The sequence below is a fragment of the Anabrus simplex genome, chromosome 11, assembly GCF_040414725.1.
Source record: "Anabrus simplex isolate iqAnaSimp1 chromosome 11, ASM4041472v1, whole genome shotgun sequence".
NCBI classification, from domain to species: Eukaryota; Metazoa; Arthropoda; class Insecta; order Orthoptera; family Tettigoniidae; genus Anabrus; species Anabrus simplex.
Window position 1 is genome coordinate 3,714,079 of NC_090275.1, and position 19,973 is coordinate 3,734,051.

A 19,973-nucleotide genomic window follows, 5' to 3' on the forward strand; every position below is an offset into this window, starting at 1 on the left:
AGTACCGCAAACCAGTGCATAACCAGTCCCAATCCTGAATTGATAATCTTTAAAACTTATTAAATCGCAAGTTGTGGGAATACAAAAACACTTTGTAATGCAGACGCAACTTAAACAAGTCATGTCACAATAAGTTTAAAATTACATTACTCTAATTAAATAAAATACACATGCTTAATATAGCCTACACATTTCAGTTAGTTGCCGAGAACATAGAAAATGTTTCCGAAATGAAATCCTTGTTTGATACGTGCGTCAGTAGTACCCAGCACAGCTCCACTTGCCCTCTGCTGCACGAATTGACGCGAAGGACGCCTATATGGCACGCGATGCGATTAACATCGGCGATCTTCGAATTTGCTGAGATTAAGTCCAGATCTGTTGAGTTTTGAAGTTTGACGGCCCTTGGCTACACGGTACGGGTTGTATAGGTGTAAGATTGCATTCGGGAGATGGAGAATTCGAACACCTTCATCGGCAATCCTGATCATGATTTTCCGTGGTTTCCCATTTTGCACCATGAAAATAAAGTGTAGTACCTTAATAGGGAGCATTATGATCCGGGGTTTTAATTAAAGTCTGCTAATTTGATACATTTCATGCAGAATTCAGAAATGTGGTCAAATTGTAGAAATAATAACTCCAAAGATGATAAAAATCGAAATTAAAGTCCGGAAATGTCATGTGACGCAACTAGGCAATCTCATTGGTCTGACGTCATTGTCCAGGCGAACTAACACGTAGTGTAGTGTGCTTTGAGAAACACGATACAGTTCACGTATTTCTCCTTCATGTTGGTGTCTGGTAAAGTTACGTTCAATTTCTATACAGTGTGTAACAATCTCGGTGTTATTGTTTGCACTTAAAATGAATCCTGCGCAGACAGTGAAGCAGAAAAGTTAGAAATGGCTTCCGATGTGCACAAATACATGGTGTTCCAGTCCAAACAAAGGACAGTAAAACTAGAAAGGTATGCCAGCGATATATACAGTTTATTGCTGTGTGAATCAGTTTAATGTAAGTTAAATTTGTTTGAACTTTAATCATTTTTCCATGTCTGCTGTTCTTATGGTAAAACTTTAAACTTGAATCTATGATTCTTTAATTAAGTGCTTCAATTACATACTGGAGTATGAAAGTAATAGAAAGTGAATAAATTTCGTCAGACCAATGAGATTGCGTATTTGCGTCACACGATGTTTTCGTAATTTAATTTGGATTGTTATCATTTCATAATTTTTACACTCTGGCCACATTTTTGAATTGTGCATGAAATTTCATATCAGATCAGCACATTTTTTAATGAAAACCCCGGATCATGCATTATTAAAGCTTTCTCCAAATGTAATCCAAGTTGCCAGTGATCCATTTAAACCAAATTGATTGTTCTAGTTATCTTAGCATGCGACAGTTATTTATTTGTTTATTGGAGAGCTGACAGGCTACAACTAAATACTTTTTAATATAACACCGAGCGAGTTGGCCGTGTGGGCTCGGACCCAACTGTCAGCAGCCCTGAGGATGGTTTTCCATGGTTTGCCATTTTCACATCAGGTAAATGCTATGGCTACATCTTAATTAAGGCCACGGCCGCTTCCTTCCCACTCCTAGACCTTTCCTATCCCATCGTCGTCATAAGACTTATCTGTGTCGGTGTGACGTAAAGCCAATTCTAAAAAATATAAAACAGAAAATAAGCGTGAACATAATAAAAAACAACGTGAATTTAGAAGTAAAAAATGTATATCTCTACAATAGCAATGTTTGTCGGTTGGAGTGGTCTCAGTCTTATAAGTTAACTATGCTCATTAATAACGATATTAATTAAACAAGTAAATAACATAATTGCACACTGCAGTGAAATGATGGTGGTGTGTTTTAGATTATACATGCCAAATCAATAAACCACAGCACCCAAAGACTAAAATGTTCTTGCTTGTTATGCTCAGCTTGTGAAACACCGACAAATGAACGAAACATATTGTATTTTTCAGGAATGAAAGGTTATAGAACTATAATGGACTTGTTACTTTAGGAATGGTTAAAGCCCGAAAATGTAATGTATTTTCTAATGTGGGAACCAATCTAGAAATAAATTGCAAAGGAGATTTAAATGATTTCTATTCATGTTCCTTGAACTATAGATTTCTTACAAGTTGCTTTACGTCGCACCGACACAGATAGGTCTTATGGCGCCGATGGGAAGGAAGCGGCCGTGGCCTTAATTAAGGAACAGCACCAGCATTTCTCTGGTGTGAAAATGGGAAACCACGGAAAACCATCTTCAGGGCTGCCGACAGCGTGTCCTCCCATTAGTACCGATTCCCGCCAGTTCCGAATTCTTTCGCGAATTGGCTAACTGCCAACTACACTACTTGAGCGAGTCCCGTCAGTTCCGAACACTAACTGAGCGAGTTTCAGCTTAGTTTTCTACAGCAAAATTGTATTAATTTGTTTATTACTGAAAAAAATTAGGTCCGTTATTAGCGCCAGCCGGGAGTGCGTGCCCTCTTTAATGAATTGGCTCCTTTAACAGAGGGGGGTGGGCAACGCCATGGACCGGTAGTTCCCATAAGCAGCTTGCGCCTTGTCAGTATCTGTATCAGCATGTGACTTCGTCAAAGTAATGTTTTAAGTTATATTTACGAAGTTCTTAAAACAGTATCAGCATGTCGCTTCGTCTTTGAACTGTTTTTTTAAATCTTATTTACGAGTTACTTAGTAATCAACAGGTAGCTTCGTCAAATTGATATTTTAACTCAATTATTCTTCTCTTTACACTCTAATCAATATGTACAGCAAAATAAACATTTCTTAAAAATACTGCTAAATCACCGGTCTCTTCAAACTGTTGAGTTGCTCTTTGTATTCTGTCATCCATTGCAACATATTTTCTTTTCCATTTTGTGGCTTGAAAATTCAACTCTGCGAGCATAATTTTTTCGTCTGAATTTTGAGACTCCTTCAAACACAACACAAGTCTCTTACACGGGGATGTGATTTTCCGCATTTCAAATTCAGCTTATGGTTCCAACTCTGTACAGAGTTATTCGTTCTATGCCTCTTCCCACGGCAATTCCACATTTCAGTCGGAATATGCACGTTTTGAAGCCATTGCTCGACAAAGTAATCAAAAAACTCGATTAACTTTTTATTGTCCGGGACCGTGCTATGAATGTGTAGCCAACCGTCTTCTACTTTTTCTGGTTTGAAGAATACAAGTGCAGCACACTGTCTGATGGTGTTTCTGATTTCCTGGCTAGTTTTATACATACCCGAAAGTCCAATTTCTTGCATTTTTCTCCAAATACTTTGGCTTAAGTGGAAAAACAACCTTGCACTTGGACACTTGGAAATCCTTCTTCTATCGCTTTGATAACTCCAACCTCAAAATCCATGTTTACTATTTCAGGTGACCATTCAGGTATTACATTAAGGATTGTTTTTTTAACAGGCGAACATAAGTGGCTTTGCTCTTGTTTGGAAGCAGTGCGAAAACAGCAGGCGTTACATTTATCTCCTCTTTATTGCTTCCCATGTCTACATGAATGGTGTACACTTTGCTACTGACATTCTTAAATGTCCCGTCCATTAAGAAGTGTTTTTGTTTTGTTTTAATATTTCTTTGCCTCTAGGGCTCGCAAATATCAGTGATCTGTCGCCTTCACAGACGTCAGCCAATGAGAAGTTTGTGCCGTCGAGTTTCTTCAGCTAAATTTACTTCATCTCGATGCATTGGTTCTTTCTGCATTCCTTGCGCTTTACTCCGCTGTCTATACAATGAACTCTTCAAACTTTCGAACTGAGGCATTCGAGTCACTAACTCGTATCCTGTCTGACGCAAGTGTCCGAATTCTTGGTCGTATATCTGAAAAAAAAAAAAATACATGGCGTTAGAATGGTTCACTTTACCGCTTGTAATTATGTAATTAATTATAACAATATTGTTAAATTACAATAATTGTTAAATAAGTAAGCATATCACATGAATCATATTAGATCCCTAAGCATGCTGATATTATTCCTAAGCATATTAAATGACGATAAATATTACATTATTTAATCATTCATGTTTTAATCTTAGCCTTATATTTAATATAATAATTTAAAGTGGCTCAAAAATCCAAAACCTCGGTGTTCATTTTCTGTATTTGATTAATAAAATAGCTTGTAAAAATAAATAAAGAGAAGCAATAAGAAAGTTATATGAATCATCCTTACCTGTGAGACTGAAGAGTTATTCTCCAAGCGAGCTCTTTTCCTGGCCATGGAAGCTGCTTTGAACCCTTCAACGCTGTCCATATCAGGAACAAAATCATGGTCCACTTCTTTAATCATTTCCCAATGTTTTAAAATCACTTTTCCGCACATGGTTTTGCAATACAAATCAACACTTCGCTTGATTTGCTGTCGCGTTTCTTATAAAAATGGTAACCATTAAATATCAAAATTTGGTTTCCTTTAATGCTAGTTTTGAACTCCATGTTTATCTGCTCCACTCAAAGACATAAACACAAATTACTTGAAAATAGCCCTTAGGTACCTGTGGTAAGACCATTAACTCCTCAAGGTCGCTTCTTACTTCAGAACTGACAGCTGGGTTTTCCAGAGACATTCGGAACTAGTGGGACTCATTAGCTTATTTACTCAGGCGTGAATATGCGGTAGGAACTCATGGGACGTTTTTCCTAACCATTTTGTTTTCGGAACTCATGGGAATGGAACTCGTGGGACGGAACCGCCGACAGTGGGGCTCGAACCCACTATCTCCCGAATACTGGATACTGGCCGCACTTAAGCGACTGCAGCTATCGAGCTCGGTGAACTATAGATTACATTACGTATATAAAGGATGCCAGTTTGCTTTTGCTCCGCGAATTTCTGCAGCCACAAAAGAGTCGCTGTTTTTAAAGAATGATGCACCATGATGGTATCCAGGTCATGCACAATGTCTGGTAGAGCTTCATGACGTCACAGCCCGCCGGCTACATCACAGGACATTTTACTCGCCTTGTGGAAGGAGACTTTTAAATCTTTTTTTTTTAGTGATAGAAAACAAAGTAACTTGACACAATGCAATATGTTCCCTATCCTATCCATGAGCCGGTACCACCAATAAAAATAAGCTGAACTGAGGGACATATCCCTTCGGTTTACAGGATCATGGGACTAGATGCTTTTGTTCGTCATAACACAAAGAGCCACACGTTGTGCTGACGGCGAAACATTTATACACAGTCCGATTAACGGGATAGGAACATATTTTTTGGTTTTGTCCTACTCACTACTTTTAAAGATGCCGAGATGACGGAATTTTGTTCCACAGGATTTCTACTGACACGAAGGCTGCATATTTGAGCCACTCAGCCCAGTTCAAAGAGCGGTGTGTGGAAAGGTCACTTGCCACTTTGGACATTTTCTTTACCAGAAGAAATGTTCTCCTAAGTTTTGAGGTGGTCTGCTTTTCGGAGCTTTATTTTAATATTTTTTGTATTTCCTTCTGGATTTTAACTTTTCTTTTTACTTTGTTCTGTGAATTAATTAAAAACACATTTTTAAAAAGAAGTAAGTTCAATAAATATTAAGAAAACATTGTTTAAGTTAATATCTTGAATCTGACAGAGATTATAATACTCACACCAGTTGAGAATTAAGTGCATTACGATTGGGAGGAAGCAATTGCCTTTTTGTATTTTGGTTAATGGGTGATGAACCTTACCCAGTTTTACGGCGGGATGTCCCTCTTGACGAGGACGTGTTTCTGCGGTGGTGGTTGTACATCTGAAGACATTTAGTCGACTGAGAGTGAAGCAGGCGTAACGAGATTATTAATGAAGAGAGCCTCTTAGAGAAGAGAAAAAGAGGCACATTATTCATAAACCAAAGTGGCAACCAACCAAGTTTTCATTAAAACTCATTAAACCTTACACTTAATTAGCCCCAATTTAATGGCGCATGAGCCAACGCACGGCGCTTAATTTCCGGACAGACAGCGCCGTCTTGAGAGTGAACTACAAGTCTCGAGCGAAACAAACATTGTCTGCCATTTATATCGTTAATAATAATAATAATAATAATAATAATAATAATAATAATAATAATAATAATAATAATAATAATAATAATAATAATTCTTTTTCTACCGCTTATCCCACACCTGTGGGGTCGCGGGTGCGAACTGTGTCGCACATGTGGATTTGGCCCTGTTTTACGGCCGGGTGCCCTTCCTGACGCCAACCCTATATGAAGGGATGTAATCACTATTGCGTGTTTCTGTGGTGGTTGGTAGTGTAGTGTGTTGTGTGAATATGAAGAGGAAAGTGTTGGGACAAACACAAACACCCAGTCCCCGGGCTAGAAGAATTAATCAGAGACGATTAAAATCCCCGACCCGGCCGGGAATCGAACCCGGGACCCTCTGAACCGAAGGCCAGTACGCTGACCGTTCAGCCAACGAGTCGGACAATAATAATAATAATAATCTTTCTTAATCCGTTTACCCTCGAGGATTGGTTTTTCCCTCGGACTCAGCGAGGAATCCCACCTCTACCGCCTCAAGGGCAGTGTCCTAGAGCGTGAGACTTTGGGTCGGGGGATACAACTGGGGGGGTGGACCAGTATTTCGCTCAGGCGGCCTCACCTGCTATGCCGAACAGGGGCCTTATGGAGGGATGGGAAGATCCGAAGGGATGGACAAGAAAGAGGGAAGGAAGCGGCCGTGTCCTTAAATTAGGTACCATCCGAAATTTGTCTGGAGAAGAAGTGGGAAACCACGGAAAAATACTTCGAGGATGGCGGAGGAGGGAATCGAAACCCCCTCCACTCAGATGGCCTCCGGAGCCTGAATGGACCCTGTTCCATCCCTCGTACTACTTTTCAAATTTCGTGGCAGAGCCGGCAATCGAACCCCGAGCACCGGGAGTGTCAGCTAATCACAATAACCACTACATCACGGAGGCGGACATCATTAATAATAATAATAATAATAATAATGATAATAATAATAATAATAATAATAATAATAATAATAATAATAATAATAATAATAATAATTGTACTGGGAGGTACACCTCAACCACATGCATTTAAATGAAACGCCTGGAAGAACGCTATCTATCACATAAAAACTGAAACAACTATTACAAGAAATTGGGGCGTTGATCAACAGAAGTCCCTACTAAAGTGATAGAGTAATGTCTTGTTTTAAGGTTTCCTGAACTGATTGGATGTCTTTTTTTCTTCTTTTTCTTTGGGTGTATCATAGTTTGCAACAACTTTCATGAATTTTGGACTTTTCTCCATAGATGTCATGCACTCTGGTGCAAAGTGAAATAACTAGTAATTTAAAGAAATTTTGTGTTGATAGGTTTTCTGAACTGAATTGACTTTCTTTACTTCAAGGTTTGCAACACTGCTTACTTATCCCGCCAACTCGGGATCTCAACCAATAGAAAATTTTGTGTATTTTTCAGCTAATCAAACGCTTCTTGTACCTATTTTATCTGCCAATAAAGTGAGAGGGTGTGTCTGGTTTTAGTCCAGAGCCTTCTCGAGCCTTCCTCTCGGGTATAAAAGCTGACGTCTTTTCGAGCCAATTTGTCTTATTGATCGTCGTGTTAGTGAGAGAGTGTGTTAAGAGAGGAGGCGGGGGCCTCATTCTTCGGCAGCCAGAACATCAGATAAGGTAATGGCCACCAGTTTCTAACTCAGTAGTTATACCCGCAAGCCGACTCGAGGGGAAGGTTCCAATCTTTAACTATGTAACAGTCAATTTCCTAAAATGTAAACTTTCTTCCTTCTCATGTAAAATTTCAAGTAAGTCATAAGTACTTAAACTAAAAACCGGAGATAGAGAGTGTGTTACCCTCTCGAATTCCCTTTCAATTAATCTTCAGGTAAATGAAATGTCGTATGGCTTTTAGTGCCGGGATATCCTAGGACGGGTTCGGCTCGGCAGGTGCAGGTCTTTCGATTTGACTCCTGTAGGCGACCTGCGCGTCGTGATGAGGATGAAATGATGATGAAGACAACACATACTCCCAGCCCCCGTGCCATTGGAATTAACCAATTAAGGTTAAAATCTCCGACCCGGCCGGGAATCGAACCCGGGACCTTCTGAACCGAAGACCAGTACGCTGACCGTTCAGCCAAGTAGTCGGACAATCTTGAGGTGACTATGATTTTGTTACCGTTCTTTTTTTGTAAATTGTAACAACTTGTCCATTTAGTCACGTCAGTAGTGTGGGATTAGCCTCTGGCCACAAGCGCCAGTGTTCGCCTCCATACCCCTGTGTAAACTCTAAAAAGCAATTGATATGTTAGGGTTTGGGAGCGCAGTCTCCTTGGTTCAATTATAGAGCATAGGGGCTCTTTGTGTGGTGCCTTTGGAAGGCCATATCTTGTAATCTCTGGAGCAAAGTGCTCTTCAAAATTGTGATTTAGAATTTCCTGTGAAACAAATTGGGAGATTGGTCTCCTTGCCTATCTAACTAAACGCAACATTAGTGATGTTGGGACCTTTGTAAATTATGGGCTTGAGGCTCAGATCGTAACTTACCAACTCTACGTTTTTCCTATTTTTCTATTTTGTACAAAACTGAAATCTTGTTGTTTATTAAAATTGAATATCTACAAGAAATATAACCTTTATTTTTAAGTTTTAAATTAGTCTTCTGACTGGTAAAGATAGACCCATTCAAGTCCTTTCACCTCTGCGTTCCAGAGATAACCCTCGAATAATAATAATAATAATAATAATAATAATAATAATAATAATAATAATAATAATAATAATAATAATAATAATAATAATAATAATAATAATAATCGTACAGTATCAGTTATCGTATGCAGGCATTTTGACTCGAAGCCATTTCGAAGTTCCAGATGGCGCCATGTCTTCACTCCGCACCAGTGATCTTGACACAAAGAAGGAGCCATGACACTGTCGTAGATACGGCTGGTGATATGGCGTGAAATGCTTATACTTTTGAGTTTTAATTTATATGGTCTGTAAACCAGTTTTAATGTACTTTGAAACGAAAAAAAAAAATGTAAAATTTATACTAAAGGTGACATAAATTTGGAACGGACGATTTTTCAAATTGCAACATTTTTATTTTCTTCCGGAAATGTATACGGAGTAGCTTGAGCACTCTTGGACTGTCTGGTGGCTGAATGCTGACAGCTATTTCAGTAAATTCAAATTAATTCAAGTATGTTCAACATTGCCATTCGTTTGTGAACATCGCTAGAATATTTTCTTTTCCTTCTTTTGTGTGCGTCAATATACCTAAGTTTGTTCTTTGGCTATATTCGTTAAAAATAAATGTACGATTGTATGATACTTTATCTATATTCATGACTTTCTTTATCTGCAAATGCGATTTTAATGAATTTTATTAAATTGCAGTATCTATTTATCAGAATTAACTCAATTTTTGTGTTTTTCTTCCAGAAGCTATATTACAGGTGTATAGTACAGGGGAACAACAACAGGTGAGTGAATGGGCAGAGGAAGAAAATAATAATATTAAAGAAGCACCCACAACAATGTAACAGAATGATAAAAGATAAGGTGAGTTATGTTGGTCCCCGCAGATTCAGGGAAAAGGCACGTTCATAGAACCAGAAGATGCACCAAGTGTCACTGACAAACTGCAAGCGGTGCTGGCTCGATGAGGAAAGCAACGGGATGATACCTCACTCCTAGTACGCGTGGACTCGCCACTATACCTGTCACCGTACGCCGCGCCCTCACAATTTACGAAATACGTTTTTCGCACTTCTTCGTCCTATCTCTTTGTCAAAAATTCTGTTTTTGCTGTGTACTTGTAGAAATTACTGAGACGAATCATCACCACTCAACACCAGAGTCGAGATCACACTTCGCAGCATCTGATGAAACAAGCGCCAAAACACAGTAATGCTTCTTTTCGACGAAACTGGAGTTAGAACAACTCTTTGTAGGATGTCGGTTTCTCCATAGTTTCGGTCCTGTACTTGGGCCGGTAAGCGTGTGGCTGACACCGTACAGCCCAATGAGCTGGGGCTGCCATACAGCGTAGAAAGTTGGGTGGCCTGTTGTAACAGGAGCTTCAGCCTCTTGTAACCAGGGGCGTATTCTCCTTGAATGCAAGGCATTCATTGCATGCGTTATGATAACACAAAGAACTGTCTGATGTACGATTTTAGGTTGTTTCAAGTCAAATATTAACGATTTCATCTCTCAGAAGTTCAAAAGGTCCGCGCAACTGTACTAGTTCCGTTGCTTGACTACGTGTGGTGCTGGTGTAGTCTCGCCGTCTACTCCACTCTAGGAAGAAAGAGACAGCAAATGGAGGAGTTAAGGATATAAGGCATTCAATCTTAAAATTGCATTCAGTGGCAGACGTAGTTCTGAAACCCTCCGAACGATGTCGCTGCAATTGAAACTTGGTCAGAATTTGTCATCCCATTCCCGTGCTACCCTCTGCCATCTGTTAGCAACTTGGAGAAAGTCGGCATGTTTACAGCGAACGGGACCCACAGATTACCCCCCAGCGAGAACCCAACGTGACGAAACTGACCAATGCCACTGGGGTGACTATCTCCTACCTCCAGTGCTTGAGTTGTGGCTAACTAGTGAGTTAATTCATTGTGTGTTTTGCTGATTAGTGACTTCATTCTGTGTGTGCTGTTCCTGTGCTATTCGTCGTTTTCGGTGTTTTATTATATTTTGCGCACATGTGGTATTAACGATGGATGAGTCTAAAACGGATATAATTGTAAATCAGTTTGAAAAAGCCATTTACTGGCCGTTCGTTTGATGAAAAGATTCAAATAGTTAAAGCCGGGAGACCTCTACCTTGCCTTGAAATTTCTTCTTCTTCTTCTTCCTAATCTGCTTATCCTCCAGGGTTGGCTTTTCCCTCGGACTCAGCGAGGGATCCCTCCTCTACCGCCTCAAGGGTAGTGTCCTGCAGCTTCAGACTCTGGGTCGGGGGATACAACTGGGGAGGATGACCAGTACCTCGCCCAGGCTGCCTCACCTGCTATGCTGAACAGGGGCCTTGCGGGGGATGGGAAGATGGGAAGGGATAGACAAGGAAGAGGGAAGGAAGCGGCCGTGGCCTGAAGTTAGGTACCATCCCGGCATTTGCCTGGAGGAGAAGTGGGAAACCACGGAAAACAACTTCGAGGATAGCTGAGGTGGGAATCGAAGCATCCTATAGTCAGTTGACCTCCCGAGGCTGAGTGGACCCCGTTCCAGCCGTCGTACCACTTTTCAAATTTCTTGGCAGAGCCGGGAATCGAACCCGGGCCTCCGGGGGTGGCAGCTAATCACACTAACCACTACACCACAGAGGCGGACCCTCGAAAATTTAAAAACAGAAAACAACAATTGTGTACGCACGTTCAATCCAGAAACTTACAGTAAAACTCTTTGGCTCGAGTTCACCTACATGTAATTAGGGTGAGTAGAATTGAAATTTACTTAATACATTGTGTTAACTGCATGGTTACTAGTTGCATGCCTCAGTGGAGATTCCAGGATACGCCACTGCTTGTAACGATCTATTCTAAAGGAGAAAGAGGAAAACCGTACACTATTTCATTAATGTGCAGTGCCACCCTCTCTTGTTTTGTATCATGGGGAACCCTAATCCTTCCCGATTTCCTCGACTTTTCCAATACACCGTCAGCTCCAGCTTCATCCAATGACAATCACCGGGACGTTTGTGAACCGCATACTCAATGCTGTAGGACAGCTGCTTGTCCTGCCAAGGTGGCTGCTTCCTAGTGCTTGGCTTGGCTTCCGTGGTCGGGTCATACGTCTACTGGGATGGTAAATGTGTTGTTACTATCCTCGCTTTGGGAGTACTAAGTGTTTATGTCATCTGTCGAGCTCATTGTCTTTGTGCTCCTCGGTTCGCTTCCTATCTGCTCAACATACTTTGAGAAAGGTACATTTTGATGCAGTGCGTGGCTATGGGATTCAAATCCAATTCCGTTTCTTTAACAGTTGAGGAGTTAGTGGTTGGTGTTTTTTTCACGTTTAGAATGGATTCTTTGGGAAAATTCGCTACTTTTTGACTTGTTTGGAAATCCACTCAGCAAGAGCTTTCCAAGCCATAAAAATAGTTGAAATGAGCCTTCGAGTTTCATAATGACTGTCTTAGCAGGAAGTTGGGGCTGTTTGTCTGAGATCTCCGGTTCACAGGACAACGGTTTGATTCCCGGCCTGGCTTAGGACTGGATGTTTGTGACCGTCTTAATACTAGTGACTACATCCCTTCACGTCAGGAAGGGCATCCAGCCCCAAAACTGCGAACTGGGAAATTGTCTGCACTAAATTACATAATGTAACTCTGGTGCCATCTTATTTTAATTACGCTCGTTAGTTTTACTATAAGCACATGACCCCCAAGATTTAGCTGAACGAGACTGAAATTGAAATTGAAGCAGGCCAGAAAACTCTTGACATATTGGCTGGATATTGTCCGCATGAATAACTTACTCCAATCAATCTTTACGAAACATTGACTTCGCTGCCCGGGACTCGTTTTTATTGTGACCGCTGCACCGGAGGGTGGACAAGCCTTTAATTCCTTTGCACGGGAAAACACGACTTTGCTGGTGCATGCTCGACCGATGACACACTGCCACGGCCACCAGGATTTTTGCATGGCAAAATGAATCCTCCCTCTGTGTCCCCTTCTTCCTCCTACCGTCCGTCCGTCCGCACGTCCGTTCGCCGGGCCGAAACAAAAGACAATCTCTCAGCGCAGATGACGGCTTGGTGATCTTCCCTGTTAGAAGCGGGCCGAGTTCAGGCGGCCGTGAAAACGGGAGGGCACATCTTATAACAATAACTTAAATAAATTAATAAAATAAAATACTAGAGCCATGAATGATAAAGAGTAATATACGTTCATCTGGGAGGCAGCACAATATCGGAATGTTTAAGCTAAAACATAGCCAATGTTGACAATTCACGGTAGAGGGAGTTCTTGGTTCAAAGCAGTTACTGGGGATAGGGGAGGGGCTGGGTGAAGGGTTTGAATTTCTCTTCTTCCTTTTTTTACAATTTACTTTACCTCGCAAGGTCTTATGGCAACAGGGCTAGCCTCTTCAATGAGGTTCGAACCTCCTATCTCTGGAATGCAAGCCTAACCGCACGGCCCGCTCGCTCGGAACTTCTACTGTGTCTCACAATAGCATAGTAGCAATATTAACAATGAGAAGAAATGTCCAAACACTGTCCTGAATGCTGATACGAAACCTGGGAGCCTGTAAAAGTGGAGCACGCGGGCCGTACGTAAGTTCGCTTTTTGCTGTACGGGAGTGAAACCTGGGCGCACTCACTCATTGGCAGGATTGTACTGGTGCAGTCTGGGTATGACCGATGTCGCCTGGAGAAGGAACGACTTCACTTCTACAAGTACTGTTCAAAAAACGGCCTTTTCCAATTTACTGTTTTATGTATTCTTTTTGTCTGTCCCTTCAACCGAATAGTCAGCATCGAGGTCTTGGGTTCAGAGCGTTGTTCCCGGCCGAGATGACACTGCCACACCCCATGTTAATAAACAAAGTGCACTGGGGTGGTATATTTGGCGGAATGCCCGCGCCGGATAAAAAGCAGTTCAGTTCGCGTCCCTCATGCGAGGAGATGGAGTGGAAACTCCGGGCTCTCAATTTAGTCGCCGCATATGCTGTGAGGTTATCTTGGGCTTTCCTCGCCACTGCATCACAGACAACTGACCAGAAGACGGATATCTGCGGTACAGTCCCTGGCTCGTCCTGGGGACCTCACCACCTGCGCTAGGGATCACTGCTGAAGAACAGTCAGCCGACCATTAGTTATCACTGAACTAGCATCCTTCTACTTTATTGGACTATAAGGTAGTTTTTGTCAAATTTTAAAATGGAACATTTATTAAGCAAATGGTTCTTTCTGTATTTTAACGAATCATTTGTTTGGAGTTGAACAGTTTGTGCATATTTACTTGATCTCCATTTATATTGAATTTGATTTACGTTCTTTGCATGGAATACACTACAAGTGTCACTGTTACTCAGTATTTTAAACACTATTAGGGCGATGACAATAACTGTGTTTTAAAACACAACAGAAATGAGAATAAAAATGAAAATCCACAGCCTGTTTGACCGGGTCAGGAACAGAATGAGTAAAGCTCCATCTAGCGGCGAGGATAGGAATTGTGCCGGCTGCCGAAGCCTGTGGCAATGAATAATGACTGACAGATGAAATGATATTGCAGAGTGTTGCTGGAATGAAAGATGACAGGGAAAACTGGAGAAAAATCTGCCCCATCTCCGCTTTGTCCAGTACAGCTCTCACATAGGGTGACCGGTATTTGAACCACGGAACCCAGCGGTGAGAGACCGGCGCGCTACCGCCTGAGCCACGGAGGCTACTAACATAATAGGACTAATATTAATAATTATAAACACATTATAAATAGTTATGTAATATTATTAAAACAACAACTTCCCAGCTGATATTTCGGATAAGTTCCCCTAAGAAGAAGTTCGTCGGATACCAAAATATTTTAAATAAGAATCTTTATTTACATGTTCAATTGTTATAAAAACGTATTGTGGACTTGATGTAATGGTCTTAGAGAGGACAGTGAAATTCTAACGAGCGTTCGTCAAGCTTGTGTTGTTGCTGGCGTGGAGTTTGGAAGATGTTCACCTGAGACAAGAACTCAAGATGTAGACGGTGGTTGTTCGTACGAACTCTTCCAAGATAATTTGGACAGTAAATGTAGGCCTCTTCTCTAGTGAAATCAAATGTAGAACTGAGTGGTGGTAGAGACACTAAGGACACTTTGAGGGATGGAGATATCAGCAAAAGGAAGAGAGGGACCACGAAGGACTCGCATACTGGGGTCGGAAAAGAACAACATTTGACCAAGGGAGGTCGGATAGAATAGATGAAAGTGAGGGGACTGGCCCCTGGATAGCGTGCACTGCATCCTGGCACGGCGTCTGAGCGCTCCGTAGCCAAACAATTTCAAATGCTGAAATAACAAGATGAGCAAGAAATGGACAAGGGAACACGGGAGTTGCATGACGTCGAGGAACTGAATGGCCAGCAAGACCGGGGGGAGCTGCGTAGCGTCTTCTACCTGTGCTGCGGGTGCACCTTCACCTTCGCAGTCCTAGCCCTTTCCGTTCTCGCAAGAGAGTTTTACACAATCACTTTTGATTCAATAGTAAGAAAGAATACGAACAATATGTTAATAATGTATGTTGCCAGTGGTTCACATATTGTACTGCAGTGAACTTGTAGAATGAAAGTGTTTATCCCATAAATATATTAGGAGTTAAGTAACCTACGGTAACGGAAACAGAAAGAATGTGGTGGACGCAGTATTGAGAATTGTGATACTCCTCTCGCCAATCATAGGAGTTAGTTCTTCATAATGGAAAATGCAGAAGACATTCCAGATAACAAAATGTCACAGGCAGTGCTTAATTTGTACTCAAAAAAGGATGGGGAAACTCTACGAAAAATATATCTATTTACATAACAATGACAAATACGCCTGTCAGTTTCAAAGCAAACAGACGGATTTAAACAAACATATTATTTTAAATTAATACTATACCTATATATTTTCATCAACCAGATTTATCTTGAAAAAGTGGCCCTTTCATATTCAATTAATTTAAGTTTATGTATTTTATTCTTCCTTAAATTAATTTTGTATACATATAATGTAACAATAAACTTCATGACATGACCTTCCTTTTTCGTTTCCCTACAGATCAGCACAAACATAAGCTCCACAATGACTCTGATGTGCCTTTGGTGCTGCTTACTATTTGTGTCCGCTGCGATTCCCCGCATTCGTCGTGGTTGGAGGAGACAATTAAAATACTTATATCTTGGACGTATTTTGTATAAGTAGGCATTTCCTGGAGTTTAACTAAGTCACCTAGCTACATGTATATTCTCACCTTCCTTATATTTCTTGCCCCATATTCCTGTGATGATAGACAAGTTGAGCGCGCGGTGCTCCAGTGTGAAGTGTCCGCGGCTGTGCCCGCTCTTATCAGCACGTGGTGATGATGCTGCATGCTATAATAGAAAATGTATGATTTATGACCAGCCACTAACTAACGCTTTGCTTTCCAGAATTATCTTCTCCGTATTTACTGTATAGCTCCCTTTATTGATCTGCTCTGCCCTGCCCTGGCCTAGGGGACCATCGCCGATACAATACCAGAAAAAAGACACGTCACTTATCAGCAGGCCTCGTTCATACCCTTCGGCGTTCAGTCTGTCAATTAACAATCCTTATTTGTAACTAGCTTTGTGGCTTCGTTTAGCTCTATATCTTATCTGTTATAAACTGAGTCCGACCAATAGCGCCTTGTCTTACACACAGAGACGTGTCAAGCTCCTCACTATCCGACCTTTCTTAGCCAACTTTTGTTCTCTTACGACACAAGTCTGTTCACTTCAGTATGTAATTCTTCCTTGCTATATATATATTAAACAATTGGCCTTACGTCGCATCGACACGCCTGTGTTTTATGGCGACGATGGGGTAGGAAAGGCCTAGGTGACGGGAGGAAGAGGCCGTGGCTTTAATTAAGGTACAGCCCCAGAATTTGCCTGGTGTCAAAATGGGAAACCACGGAAAACCGTCTGCAGAGATGCCGACAGTGGGGTTCAATCCCACTATCTCCCGAATGCACGCTCACAGCTGCGCGCCCCTAACCGCACGGCCAACTCGCTCAGTTGTGCTTCTACAGCTGGTAAATGAGGTCAGTATAAACTTCCTCGTTTATCATGACTACGTGATCAGTTCAGGACCAGATATTCGTGGCATTGCAATAATTTATAGGAGCGACGTACTTATGCATTATTATCTGCTACAATGAGTGACAACCCTTCTCATTCCAAATATAACAATGAGAGAAAACACCTCTCCCAATGCTCCTCGTTATGCACTATGCCCACTGCCATCATTGACACAGTGTGGATTCATGGATCACGCTACATCCGCATTTAAACAACTGTAAGGTAGCTTCTTATTCACAGTAATATCTAGTAATGATGACCATTATATCCCTGGTCGAGGGACTTGGAAAATAAATATCACATGTTATCAGCGATTTATTACATTTTAAAGCAGTGTAGTTAACAGCTGTACTATCGACTTCTTCTTACTAAAAAAATTAATAAGAAACTAGAATTTTTGACTTAGAGTTGCAGATCCTTCACAATCGTGAACTGGCTGGTGAAAATGTGACAGCCAATACGAGTAACATTAAGAAAATTATCCGTGGAAAATGTAAAACAGCAAGTAAAGAGAACTTCCATGGCTGAACAAGAATGTGTATCGCCAATCACCAACACTGTTGGCAGGGAGTGAGCAACTTGTACGAACAGTGCTGCTAAGAAGACCCCTGGAGCTGATTCCACCGCCTTTGAGTGGAATATAGTAGGAGTGTTGACGACATCCATCAATATGACGCAACACCACGCATTCATTTTGATCTCCAAGAAAACTATTGCTTATTGTATCACCGACTATCGACCAAGCACTTAACAGGATTTAAAACATACTTTAAATTAAGATAGGTCCTGGACTAAGTGATGTCGTGATCATGCATTACGTTTCTGTATCTTCAGAAAGGGCAAAGAGGCTCCACACTTTCAATTTCCCGACGCTATGTTCCCATATGAAACTGCCTTCTCCAGAGTTTTCATCGCATAAGATACCCGTGATGTCTATGGTACTCCTTGTTTTGAACACTGAACCCTTAATTCGAGATCCTGATTAGAGGGCTCAATATCCATGGTGTAAATGTCACGCTCCGCACAGAGTAGTGAATACCAGCAAAGAGAAGAGTGCACAAGTGAAAGAAATACGGGCTTCAGGTGCAAGAGTCAATTTCATGTAATTCGTGGAAGGAGCTGCCACCCGCCGGCAGGAACTTGGAGGGATCTGATACGTGAATTACTACCTTACATACTACAATTACGCCTACTCACTAATTACACCTGACCTCTAAATTGTAGTTTCTAAGATTTAATTTTTTATCTTTCTTCTAGACGTTAACATTGTTGAATATTTACATGAGCTAGGGATACCAGTTACCGACAATTGCAAAATTTCTTCACATAAAGGAAGCTGTACATTATAACTGGACAAACCTTTTCAATGCCGTTGGCAGCACAGGATATGCCGCTCCCGTTACTCTTACAAGATATCAACTAAATATCGCGGTAGCCTGAACCGTTTGTTGCCTTGCTGACAAAACATATCCCAAATGTTGAGGTAGCACCAGGTGATCCACTAGGCAAGTCTTCTTCAACCAATACTACTACAGGAACGGGTATTCACACCGTGGACTGGACGAACTCATGGGAACGCTTACAACTGAGGGCCTACATGCGAAAAACTGAAAACGCAAGCTCACATTGTCCATGGTGATGGCCACCTGGATATTCCGGAGCACACTAAATGTAGGTAGCAAGAGGCTCCAGTATTTTCATGTCAAACAAGTGTCAAGTGAGGCAATCCATTTATCATTTGTGCTCATAAAGTTAAGGATATTATTATTACAATAGGCTTTAAGTCGCGCCGACATAGATAGGTCTTATGGCAACGGTGGGATAGGAAAGGGATAGGAGTGGGAAGGAAGTGGCTGTGGTCTTAATTAAGATTTGCCTAGTGTGAAAACCATTCAGGATTTCACTTTTGCAAATTATCTTTTAGAGTTTCTTCGTAATGAAAGCTGAAACAGTAGTTACTTCACTCAGTGTTTGGAAGTGCAACACCAATGTTTCTTTCTCGCGAATAACGACGAAGACGCTCGGGGACTTTTAACTGTTTAAAGTGATTTCTGACCTCGATTGAACTCTTTATTGCCGGTCGCACAGGCCCGCGTTCGATTGGCGGCCAGGCCAGAGATTTTTACCTGGATCTGAGGGCTGGTTCGAGGTCCACTCAGCCTACGTGTTTAAAATTGAGGACCTGTTTGACGGTGAGATAGCAGCCCCGGCCTAGAAAGCCAAGAATAACGGCCGAGAGGCTTCGTCGTGCTGACCACACTCCACCTCATAATCTGCAGGCCTTCGGGCTGAGCAGCGGTCGCTTGGTAGGCCATAGCTCTTGGGGCCTGTTGCGCCATGGTTTTTTTATGTGTATAATTTTAAGTTTGAATTTGATATTATTTAATTCGCGTTAAACTCTTTCCTTGTGGCATCCCAGATTGCCTGGGAAGTTATTATTATTATTATTATTATTATTATTATTATTATTATTATTATTATTATTATTATTATTATTATCGGCGTATGGCAACAAGTTAGATTCATATATACAAGTATATAATATTTACAAATATACACAGACAAGAAACATGTTTTATAGTAGAATGTCCAGTTGGGTGATCCACTGTATGGCTTGCTCTGTTGGTTCCAAAAAGTCACTCTTGCTATGTCCTGTACATTCACTTACAGTATGGGGGATCGTCTGCCGAGATGCACCACAGTCGCACTCTGGTGATGAAATATATTTCCACTTATAAAAGGCATCCCTGCATCGTCCATGATTTGTTCTCACTCGATTCAGAGTGGTCCAATGTCCACCAGGAAGATGTTGTGTAAGGAACTGTCTGTGGCAACTTTCCAGCGACTTCTCCATTCTTCTAAAGGGTGAAAATTCCCATTAGCCAATGTAACAGCATCACACAAAGATGGATGACGTGACTTGAACCTCGTTATCTTGAGAACAGGAATATCATCCAGAAAAGGCAGTTGAGGGTTCGTTTCTATCTTCTTGAACTCTCCAATGAGAGCATTTGATCTTCTTAAATCAGGCGGCATTATTCCTGACAGAACTGGGAGCCAAGAAACGGGTATGGACTGGATAGTACCAGATATTAACCTCACGCTAGCATTCAGTTGAGTATCAATAATACTTATACAGTATATGGGTTAT